The sequence below is a fragment of the Polistes dominula genome, unplaced genomic scaffold (assembly GCF_049000335.1).
Source record: "Polistes dominula isolate Pdom_NZ unplaced genomic scaffold, Pdom_raw_medaka contig_84, whole genome shotgun sequence".
NCBI classification, from domain to species: domain Eukaryota; kingdom Metazoa; phylum Arthropoda; class Insecta; order Hymenoptera; family Vespidae; genus Polistes; species Polistes dominula.
In genome coordinates this window covers 763,506-776,313 of record NW_028300944.1, presented here as the reverse complement: position 1 = coordinate 776,313, position 12,808 = coordinate 763,506, and the positions used below count along the sequence as shown (strand labels likewise).

At 27.0% G+C, this 12,808-nt stretch overlaps 1 protein-coding gene across 2 annotated transcripts in view; it reads right to left on the bottom strand.

Annotated features, from left to right (window-relative positions):
- The window catches only part of LOC107072248 (uncharacterized), a 41,287-nt gene that overhangs the window by 8,753 nt on the left and 19,726 nt on the right, over window positions 1-12,808 (bottom strand). The gene's annotated exons all lie outside the window — the stretch shown is intronic.

The window sequence follows — 12,808 nt, the reverse complement described above, 5'->3', positions numbered from 1 at the left end:
AATTTGAATAATTTCCGTTAACAAAATGGTTGATAAAAAATGTGGAATACTAGAATGCTCACAAATGTTGTTGCGGTTTTGTTATTATTTGTATAATTACAATAAATAATGTAATAAATTAATTTATTACACATATTATTATTTATTATGGTATATACTTTTATTATTTATTACTATTATTTATTATACACACAATTATATTACATAAATTTGTAATAATTGTTATAATTTATTTAATAAACTATTAATTAAATTATAACAACATGTGAAATAATAGTACTCGAAAAAATATAAAAAGTGAGGTTAGTTATGTCATATGTAAATCTGAAAAAAACGTGAAATAATTGAATTGCAATAGAGCGCCATCTATTGAACGTTGATTTAATATAATTCTAAATTATTTAATGCAGTCAAATTAATATTCATTAATAATTTTTGGGAATTCAAATTAGCTATAAAAAAACATAAAATTTTATATACATATATATGTATAATTAACATACAAAATAATACCACGAAAAAATATAAAAAGTGAGGTTAGTTATGTCATATGTAAATTTGAAAACAACATATGATGTGATATATCTAAATAATTGAATTGTAATACAGTGCCATCTATTGCAAATTTACAGTACTTAAAGATCTACATAACCTGTAAATAACAAATCCTTAAATTAGCAATAAAAAATATAAATAATCGCAATACAAACTATCCTTTTTGCAAGTGAAATATTTAATTTAAAAATACATCAACTTTTGGTTTTATCTTAACAGTTACAGTCGGAATAAAAAATACTTTTTTATAATCTCGCCATATTTGATCAATTTAAAAAAGAAAATGGCGGATAAAAAATAGATAATATATCAAAATGTATTAAATACAAATAGCTGAACCAAAAGTTTATAAGTTTATTGTGTTGTTGCAGACAACTGCAAGTTTTTTTGAAATTAATCAAATTATTATACTTAATCTGCAAGTGAAACAATAAAATTAAAAAATACCCAAACATTTGAGTTTCACCCTAACAATTACAGTCAAAGTAAAAAATACATTCTCATAATTTCACCAGGTATATTTGCTGATTAATTTGAAAAAACAAAATGGCATTTGTTTGAAATTAATAAAATTATTATACTTAATCTGCAAGTGAAACAATAAAATTAAAAAAATACACAAACATTTGAGTTTCATCCTATCAATTACAGTCAAAATAAAAAATACATTCTCATAATCTCACCAGGTATATTTGCTGATCAATTTGAAAAAACAAAATGGCATTTGTTTGAAATTAATAAAATTATTATACTCAATCTGCAAGTGAAACAACAAAATTAAAAAATACACCAATTTTTTGGTTTCACTTTAACATTTACAGTCAAAATAAAAAATACATTCTCATAATCTCACCAGGTATATTTGCTGATCAATTTGAAAAAACAAAATGGCATTTGTTTGAAATTAATAAAATTATTATACTTAATCTGCAAGTGAAACAATAAAATTAAAAAATACCCAAACATTTGAGTTTCATCCTAACAATTACAGTCAAAATAAAAAATACATTCTCATAATCTCACCAGGTATATTTGCTGATCAATTTGAAAAAACAAAATGGCATTTGTTTGAAATTAATAAAACTATTATACTTAATCTGCAAGTGAAACAATAAAATTAAAAAAATACACAAACATTTGAGTTTCATCCTAACAATTACAGTCAAAATAAAAAATACATTCTCATAATCTCACCAGGTATATTTGCTGATCAATTTGAAAAAACAAAATGGCATTTGTTTGAAATTAATAAAATTATTATACTCAATCTGCAAGTGAAACAATAAAATTAAAAAATACACCAACTTTTTGGTTTCACCCTAACAATTACAGTCAAAATAAAAAATACATTCTCATAATCTCACCAGGTATATTTGATGATCAATTTGAAAAAACAAAATGGCATTTGTTTGAAATTAATAAAATTATTATACTCAATCTGCAAGTGAAACAATATTTAAAAATACCCAAACATTTGAGTTTCATCCTAACAATTACAGTCAAAATAAAAAATACATTCTCATAATCTCACCAGGTATATTTGATGATCAATTTGAAAAAAAAAAAAAAAAAAAAGTAAAATGTAAAAGTTAGGTATATTTGAGATGCAATGAGTATTCTCTCTTTTATGAGATTATTAAATGTTAGGAAGGAAGAAGATGGTGAACTTTACATAGATACTTGGTGTGTATTCAGCAAACATATACACACACAAATATATACATACATATATCTATACATATATATAGAAATATAAGTTTCCAAGTGATGTACGCAAGGTTTCTTCGATGTTAGGTATAGCTAGCTTTGGCTTAGGCTATCTACTCGTGCGTTACTTACCACGATGCTCGGGTCAAGAATGTCGTAATCGACATTCTCTGTGGAAACTCGCTTCTGATTGGATGACTAACGTAAGCTTTTCAAATGTACGTTCTACACGCAAAGTGTTAATACCTTGAAAGACCTCAACGCGTTTATTACCCCTGCCAGCATCAGGTACTAATGCAATACACGATTACAAATGATACAGGTAGGTTCATGTTGATGATTTATACAAAAAAAAATAAAACAAAAAAACATTTGATCAACGCGTGAGAAAGCAAAGAATTATGTATTTGTGTTCAGAATATAAAAAAAAAAAATGATAAAAATGACTAGTGTAGTAGTATACTTTTTGATAATGGTCATTTGACCAATTATATTGCTCGTTAAGTTATCAAATATTCAGTGATAACAAACTTCGTTGATTAAAAACAATTTTCAAAAACCTTTTGGTAAATTTGTACTTCATTTTTTTTGACTGTACAAACATTTATTAATTAATTAATTAATTACATTCCAACATTTTGAAAATAATGACCTAATTATGAAAGTGAAAATGGTATTTGAGTTAATGTGACAATGAATGATTTTCAAAACCAATTTGTTATCAGAAAAAAAAACCCTTCCAAAATCAAAATGCAAGTTCAACAATCATTTTTAGCAATGAAAATGTAACAAAATCTCAACAAATGAAATGAATTAGGTTGAATCAAAAGTTCATAAGGGGTTTATTGTCTTTTTACAGTCAATGCAATTTCTTTTGAAGTCAATAAAATTACTTGACACATACAAGTGAAAATAAAAAAAAAATAAAAAGGAAAAGGGATAGGAACTTTTGGTTCACCCTAGACATAAAGATAAAAGTTTAACCTAACTTTATATCTGGTTAATTACCAACCAGAATAGTAGGAGAGGTTAGGAGGAGTGTTTACATGTATCATCGTTTAGAATTATGATTAGAGTTATTTGTTTCCCACCCTCCGCCCACTTAAAAGAAAAAGGTGATAATGATCGCGTGCAAAGGGTTAATTAGACTTTTTATGTTGAAAAGAAAGAAAGAAAGAAAAAAAGGTTGAAAAGGGGAAAACCCTAAATGACAGAGAGTAGTACTTTTCAAAAAAAGAAAGAAAGAAATAGAAGAAAAAAACAAAACAAAATACAATTTTCCATGTAATAAAAAGAGAAAAAGAAAAAAAATGGTTGAAAGGGGAAAACCTAAACGACAGAGAGTACTTTTCAAAAAGAGGAAGAAATAGAAAAAGAGAAAAAGAGAGTGAGGTTATGTTCTTCTATGATGCACAACGTTAAGGAGTCCATTGTATATAACTCGCACGATCGATCGGTTGGCATGATGCCACTACTGGCTGTATACCCGTCTCTCTTTTTCTCTTACCAACCTTCTACCTCTTTCCTTTTTCTTTTTCTTCTTCTTCTTCTTCTTCTTCTTCTTCTGCTTCTTCTTCCACTTCTTCTTCTTCTTCTAGGTATTCGCACATTCCTTTCCCACGAGCTACGAATTTACTTTCTACGATATTCTTATAATACATTTTCTCTATCTTTAACTATTTTTTGGCGAGCAACTGAATCGTAAAAAGGAAATAAAAATATTTAAATAAAATTGGCATAATAAAAATAATAATAATAATAATAATAATAATAAAAATAAAATCTTATACAGTTTCTTTGACTCCATCTTTGTTTAACGAGAATCTTTGTTTGAATTGTAGAAAAGAAAATTATAAATATTTAAACAAAATTGGAATATAATATTTGTAATTATTAATAATAATAATAGTAATGATAAAAAATAATGATAAAAAAAATAATAATAATAATAAATATAAAATATTCTTATACAGTTTCTCTGACTCCATCTTTGTTTAACGACAATCTTTGTTTGAATCGTAGAAAAGAAAATTATAAATATTTAAACAAAATTGGAATATAATAATAGTAATGATAATGATAATGATAATAATAATAAAAATAATAATAAAATATTTTTATACAGTTTCTGTGACTCCATTTTTGTTTGACTAGCAACGAATCGTAGAAAAGAAAATTATAAATATTTAAACAAAATTGGAATAATAATAATAATAAAAATATTTAAATAAAATTACAATAATAATAATAAAAATAATAAAAAATAATAATAAAATTAATAAAAATAAAAATAAAATATTCTTTTACAGTTTTTCTGGCTCCACTTTTGTTTGACTAGCAAGGAATCGTAGAAAATAAAATAAAAATATTTAAACAAAATTGAAATAATAATAATAATAAAAATATTTAAATAAAATTACAATAATAATAATAAAAATAAAAATAATAAAAATAAAAATAAAAATAACAATAGAAATAAAATATTCTTATACAGTTTCTCTGATTCCATTTTTGTTTGGCTGGCATCAACGAATCGTAGGAAAGAAAAGAAAAATATTTAAACAAAATGATAACAATAATATTAATAATGAAAATAAAATATCGCAAACTTTGGATATGCTTCAGTAGAATTCGATGGAATAGGATTACCTTGTTGTAGTATGTATGAATATTATCATACGATGCATTTATATATATATATTTTTCTTTGGGGAGGTTGGGGGTTAGGGAGGGGGATGGTATTTTATTTTTATTATTGAATTATCTGCATAACTTATTTTTATACATCTCAGTGAACATGAAATGGGATAAAAAAAAATTCCATATACATATATATGTATATGTATGTATGCGTGTTTGTATATGTATGAAAATATCGAAGAATTCGAAATCGGTAGGATAAGCTTCAACTCGCGTGTGTTATCACGATGATTTTTTATTTTTTATTCTACCCCAATTGTTTGTTCAAGTTATTTTTATATGCCTCAGTTAACGATTTATCGAATAAAAATACATATATATGTATGTATGTATATGTATGTATATATATATATATATATATATATATATATATATATATATATATATATATAAGTGAATAATCCTTTAAAATCGTATACCATTACGGTTATTTGATTTTTAGTATGACGAAGATTAAGATAATTCTAAAATAAATATATTTAAATATTTAATTAATTTAACTTTAATATCAGATGTTTCTTTGATAACAAATAAATTAAACAAATACGAAAAATAATATACAAAAACAAACAATTAAATTAATTATTAAAAATTATGAAAAACAAATGGAGATTATTTATGGTAATTTTTTCATGTCTAACACACTCGTTCATTTTTTATTATTAAACAATTATTTAAATGTTTTCTTTTTTTTTTTTTAAGTATCAGAATCAATTTACTATCCATTAAAATAATTACGTTTGTTTAAATATTATGTATCTAAATAATATATATTACGAATATTAAATAATATACGATTTATTTGAATGGATGAAAATGTTCAACTTAAATTCATCGTCACTGGGTATAAAGATGAGAACGTTCTCAAATGAACGTATTGTAATTTAAATAATTCTAGAAATTAGTAGAGTACATAAAAGTGTTTGAAACACTTTAAATGATTATTAATTAATCCGAGGAAATGTATATTGTAGTTTAAAAGCATGAAATATGAATTGGATGTATTTGTCTTACTTAAAATTCACCATTAAACTACCACATTTAATCATTTTTATGTAATTATTTTATCGTTCCTATACAGTAATGAGTTTGTAGGTTAAATTGTGCTGTAATGTAAGTAGACTGTGTTAAAATATTATAATAAATGTTAATTAATCGATGGGAATGTGTATTGTAGTTTAAAAACAGCAAGTATATAATCGGAGTACCGTCTTCCTCAAAATTCACCTTCAGACTGACACATTGCCATCTATGAACTTTCTTTTATTCAATGTGGTTTTAGATGACATTGCGCATGTGTATAATAAAAATAATTCACCTAATTAATAGAATTTAAGATTATAACGTTCTGATTTTAGTATTTTTAGCATTCTAATGTAAGTATTTTGATGCACATGCGCAGTGATGACTACGACGGTCAAATTTTACTGTAATGTAAGAGTAGAATGTATTATAATATTAAAATTATTATTAATTAATTAAAATAAACGTGTATTGTAGATTAAAAACACCAAGTATATGATCAGAGTACCGTCCTCTTCGAAATTCACCTTCAGACTGACGATGAAAATTCTTTTATTCAATGTTGTTTATATGACTTTCCGAATATTACGCATGTGCACAACGAAAATAATTCACCTAATTAATAGAATTTAAAGTTATAACGTTCTGATTTTAATATTTTCAGCATTCTAATGTAAGTATTTTGATGCACATGCGCAGTGATGACTACGAGGATCAAATTTTACTGTAATGTTAGTAGAGTGTATTAGAATATTAAAATAATTGTTAATTATTCGAAAGGAATGTGTATTGTTAACTAAGAACACCAAGTATATGATCGGAGAACCGTCCTCTTCGAAATTCACCTTCAGACTGACGATGAAAATTCTTTTATTCAATGTTGTTTATATGACTTTCCGAATATTACGCATGTGCACAACGAAAATAATTCACCTAATTAATAGAATTAAAAGTTATAACGTTCTGATTTTAATATTTTCAGCATTCTAATGTAAGTATTTTGATGCACATGCGCAGTGATGACTACGACGATCAAATTTTACTGTAATGTAAGAGTAGAGTGTATTAGAATATTAAAATAATTGTTAATTATTCGAAAGGAATGTGTATTGTTAACTAAGAACACCAAGTATATGATCGGAGAACCGTCCTCTTTGAAATTCACCTTCAGACTGACGATGAAAATTCTTTTATTCAATGTTGTTTATATGACTTTCCGAATATTACGCATGTACATAACGAAAATAATTCACATAATTAATAGAATTTAAAGTTATAACGTTCTGATTTTAATGTTTTTAGCATTCTAATGTAAGTATTTTGATGCACATGCGCAGTGATGACTACGACGGTCAAATTTTACTGTAATGTAAGAGTAGAGTGTATTATAATATTAAAATAATTGTTAATTAATCGAAAGGAATGTGTATTGTTAACTAAGAACACCAAGTATATGATCGGAGAACCGTCCTCTTCGAAATTCACCTTCAGACTGACGATAAAAATTCTTTTATTCAATGTTGTTTATATGACTTTCCGAATATTACGCATGTGCATAACGAAAATAATTCACCTAATTAATAGAATTTAAAGTTATAACGTTCTGATTTTAATGTTTTTAGCATTCTAATGTAATTATTTTGATGCACATGCGCAGTGATGACTACGAGGGTCAAATTTTACTGTAATTTAGGAGTAGAGTGTATTAGAATATTAAAATAATTGTTAATTATTCGAAAGGAATGTGTATTGTTAACTAAGAACACCAAGTATATGATCGGAGAACCGTCCTCTTTGAAATTCACCTTCAGACTGACGATGAAAATTCTTTTATTCAATGTTGTTTACATGACTTTCCGAATATTACGCATGTGCATAACGAAAATAATTCACCTAATTAATAGAATTTAAAGTTATAACGTTCTGATTTTAATGTTTTTAGCATTCTAATGTAAGTATTTTGATGCACATGCGCAGTAATGACTACGACGGTCAAATTTTACTGTAATGTAAGAGTAGAGTGTATTATAATATTAAAATTATTATTAATTAATTGAAATAAACGTGTATTGTACATTAAAAACACCAAGTATATGATCAGAGTATCGTCCTCTTCGAAATTCACTTTCAGACTGGTTCACATTCAATATGGTTTAAATGACATTTCGAACATTGTGCATGTGCATACCGGAAATAATTCACCAAATTAATAGAATTTAAGGTGATAACGCTCCTATTTTAGCATTTCCATAATTCTAACGTAATTATTTTGATGTACATGCGCAGTGACGACTACGTGAGTTAATTTTTAGTCAAGTAAAATATCCAATCGAAATGATTTCAATATTTAAAGTATATTAACAGATATATATATAATGTTAATCCAATGCATATACCCTGAAACCATTCTAAATATTAATATAATGTATTAAAGTATTATTATAATTATTAATCAATCGAATGGAATGTTTATTGTAGTTTAAAATCACGGAATATAAATTGGAGGTACCGCCATGTTCAAAATCCACCATTAGACTGATGGCCTTTTATTCAATTTATTTTATTTAATATTGTTTATATAATTTGCATATGTATAATAAACATATTATTCATAATTATTCATAATAAATAGAATTTAGGATTATAATATTTTAATTTGAATATAATACTTTAATTTATATGCAATTGATTAAACTAAATTACACTTTTTTCAAAGTAACAAAAGTATAGTATTTTATATTTGTTTTTTAAGTATGTTAATAGTTATGTCATTTTTATTCAACGTTAATACTCTGAAACAATCCTAAATATTAATATAATTGTTAATTAATTGAAAAATAATGTATATTATAACCTAAAAATATGAATATACCTTTCGATGTACAGTCTTCTTCGAAATTCACCGTTAAACTGCTGACTTTATTATCATCCGCAAATGTTCTTTTATTGATTCGTGTTTATATGACTTTTCAAAGGTTGAGTATGTGTGCAATGGTAATAATATTCCTAATAAAGAACATTTTCTTATAAGGAAAGTCATATAAACAACATCGAATAAAAAAAAAACTTTCCTAGACAACAACGTATCAGTCTAACGGTGAATTTTGCGAAGAACGGTACTCCCAATTCAGGTAACTTCGTACATTTAAACAACAATATACATTTCGTTTTAATTAACAATTATTCTAATACTCTAATACACTTGCATTGTTTAAAACAATTCATACGTCTCATTAAAAAAATAGAAATAAATTCCCTAGAGTGTTATTTGAATCATATCATTTAAATCAATGATTCCCAAACTTATTTTATCCTCACGCCCCCTCTATCCAGAAAAAAAAATATTACTCAGCGCCATCTGGAAATTAATTTTGTCTTAAATTTTAATAGCAATTAATGTATTAATGTTTCTAATGCCCCCCCTGTAATTGCTGCAGCATCCACCAGGGATGCCTGACCAGTGGCGCCACTTTGGGAATCCCTGATTTAAATGAACGAATTTAAATGTAAAATCAGAAATACCTAACCTAAATGATCTCATTGATCCGAAATATTAAATATAAACCATTTAAAAGTGTTAAAACAAAAAGACAACGAAACAATGAAGAGGAAACACCCACCCCAACTATCCTGACGATGAATTGGTTTCAAATGCATCGTTTAAAAGATAATTAAAAATGGAGGATAAAACAAACAGAGTGATAAAAAGAGATTGAATGAATGAAAATAAAAATTGATAATAATACTTGTGTTATATAGTGATAAAGAATGCTCAAACATACTCACACATTTCTTTATGACCGACAACAACAAACAAAAACAACAAACAACAATAACAGTAGCTATTATAATGCTGAAAGAACATTGAACGATGTCCTTAATAATAGGACGTCGTTAGGGTTGAAAGAAACAAATAAAGTAAGTCATTGATCCGACAACTACAACAACACTACCACCACCAACGAACCATCCCCACTTTATCCCCGTTATCGTTGTCATAGTCGTGTAGTCGTCTTTCAAACTCTGCAACAGGCCGCATAAAATGAAATTAATGTCATAATAATCGTCCCAAGCGTAAAAGATAATGGTCTTGTCTCACTCTCTCGCATTGCAATGGCCAGGATTGGAGTGCAGTGGGGGGAGGGAGGGAGGGAGGTTTAATGCCGTAATAATTGTTCTCCCGAGCGACTTATCGCGATATTAGCTCTAGCTATACTACCACTATTCTAATTTGGTGTTATACTACTACTACTAATACAACTACCATTACCAACATTACGTATGTGACATTCTCGCAGGGATTGCTAACTCCTGTGAGATCGATAATCTCACACAACGCGTTTCCTTTTCATATCTATATCTATATATATATATGTTATAACTATCCAATAGTATACGACCAGCTATATACCACCTATATATATAGTTATGTACACGAATCATTCATATTTAAAGCTATGTACATAGATATATAGGTATATACATCTGTCTGATTCGTTTCTATCCAACTAAAACCCCCTCAGTCATCCTCATCCCCACCACGGTCCTAGTTGAGTAAGAGAAGGATGGAAATAGGATAATGAGAAAGAATGACAAACTACAGTAGTAACTTTTGACGAGCAATCATGCTAGAGAGAGTTTATTATACATGTTTGATCCCTTCTTTGCCTATCTAATGAACAATTTCCATTTTAAAGTATTAACAAGGGGGACGGGGGAGGGTTGGTTCACTAAACGCGACAGAAACCTACCCCTAAAGGATTACAATCGATTGTGTACACTGTGTTACATTAAAAAATGTATAGGTGTATGTGGAGTACACACATAAGCAAGGGTTATCAAGTAATATTATTGAGCGTAAATGAAAGCTACCCCCTACCACCAGCCCCAACACCCAACCCCCAGTCTATTAACTCGAAAAAGAGAAGAAAAAAGTTGTACGAGTTCTATTTTCAGTATTATCCTTCCCTGAATCCCGTTTTGATGTAATATCGGTCCAATGGTTGACAAGGATTGAACGTTGTTAATAACGAAACATACAGACATAACAAAAACGAAGATTCTCTCACTCTCTCACTTTAGTTGTGAACCATCGTGATTCTCGATCGTCAGAGAATATGGACAAATGGATGGATGGATGGATGGTTGGATGGTTGGATGGATGGATGGATGGATAGGTGGATGTATGAGTTGGCTTGTCGAACTTGCAAAAGGAAAATGAATCAAAGGGAGCAATTAAAAAAATAACGAGAATGAATGAATGAGTGAGAGAGAGAGAGAGAGAGAAGGATGGAGATTGAACAACTGTTCTCTCCTTCCCCTTACTCCCTATACGAAGGCCCTATACGAATTCTCTCCCTTTTCAGTCAGACCTTTACATCATCGTCCAATCAAAGCTATGCATCGTTGCACCAATGCACACATGCATATATAGAAATCTAAAACTTATATAGCAGACCACCCTTTATATATATATTGTAAGTAAACATGTATGTGTATTTGTGTATATGTAGATTTTAGTTAATTTATTAAATGTTGTTGTAATATTATTTTAAATTGTTTAATAAATTAGTTTAGTAAAAGTCACAATTATAATAGAATAAATAAAATAATAATACTTAAAACAATATAAAAAAGTAAGGTTAGTTATTTCATATGTGACTCTGAAAAAAACGTGAAATAATTGAATTGTAATACAGTGCCATCTATTGCAAACTTACAGTAGTACCTAAAGACTTGGATAACTTTTATATAATAAATGCTAATTTTTTAAATATAATTCTAAACTATTTAGTAAATTATAAATACATACAAAATAATACTACAATTATAATGGAATATATAAAATAATAATACCATGAAAAAATCTAAAAAAGTAAGGTTAGGAAATTTGAAAGAAACATATGACGTGAATATATCCAAATAATTGAATTGTAATACAACGCCATCTAATGCAAATTTATAGTATCTAAATATCTAGATAACCTCTAAATAATAAATCCTTGAATTAACGATAAAAAATAAAAAATAAACGCGATAAAAATCATACAAAATACAAACAAATCTCATTAAAATATTATTTCGGTAATTTCAAACTTCATTGGAAACCACCACGAAAAAATATTAAAAAACAGGGTTAGTTATGTCATATAAAAAACCTGAAAAAAATCTATGACGTGAACATATCCAAATAATTGAATCGTAATACACCGTCATCTATTGAAAACCTTACAGTACCTAAAGACCAATATAATTTCTAAAAAACTTCATACCACATTCATCATACGTCATTAAAACTAAAACGAAATTTAACTAATTCATTCTATTTTATTTCAAAGCAAATGTGTGTGTGTGTGTTTAAATATTTATATTATTATAATTAATTATAATAACAATTATAATATTAATTTAAATTATATTCTAATATTTCAAATTAATTTTCAAATGAATATGTACCTATGGGTACCCAAGTTTTGAAGTTCATTGAAAACCAACAATGACACTGAATTTTTATATATAAAGAAGATACGTTTATGTATAATATACATAAACATAAATATTGTATATATGTATATACATATATATATATAATATATAACAGTTTGAGATCTGTCCCTTGTTAAAAGGCAGCATTTGAAACATTTGCCATATCACGATCGTCAAAAGCATTTTTCTTTCGAGTTTAGGGATCTGTAGGGGAGTGAAGGGATTCTTAAAGTCTAGGAAGACGGTTTCTATTGTCACACGGAAGAATAACGAAGAAGATACATTAAGGAAGATGAAAGAGAGTGTATGAGAGAGTGAGAGAGACAGTACTAGTACC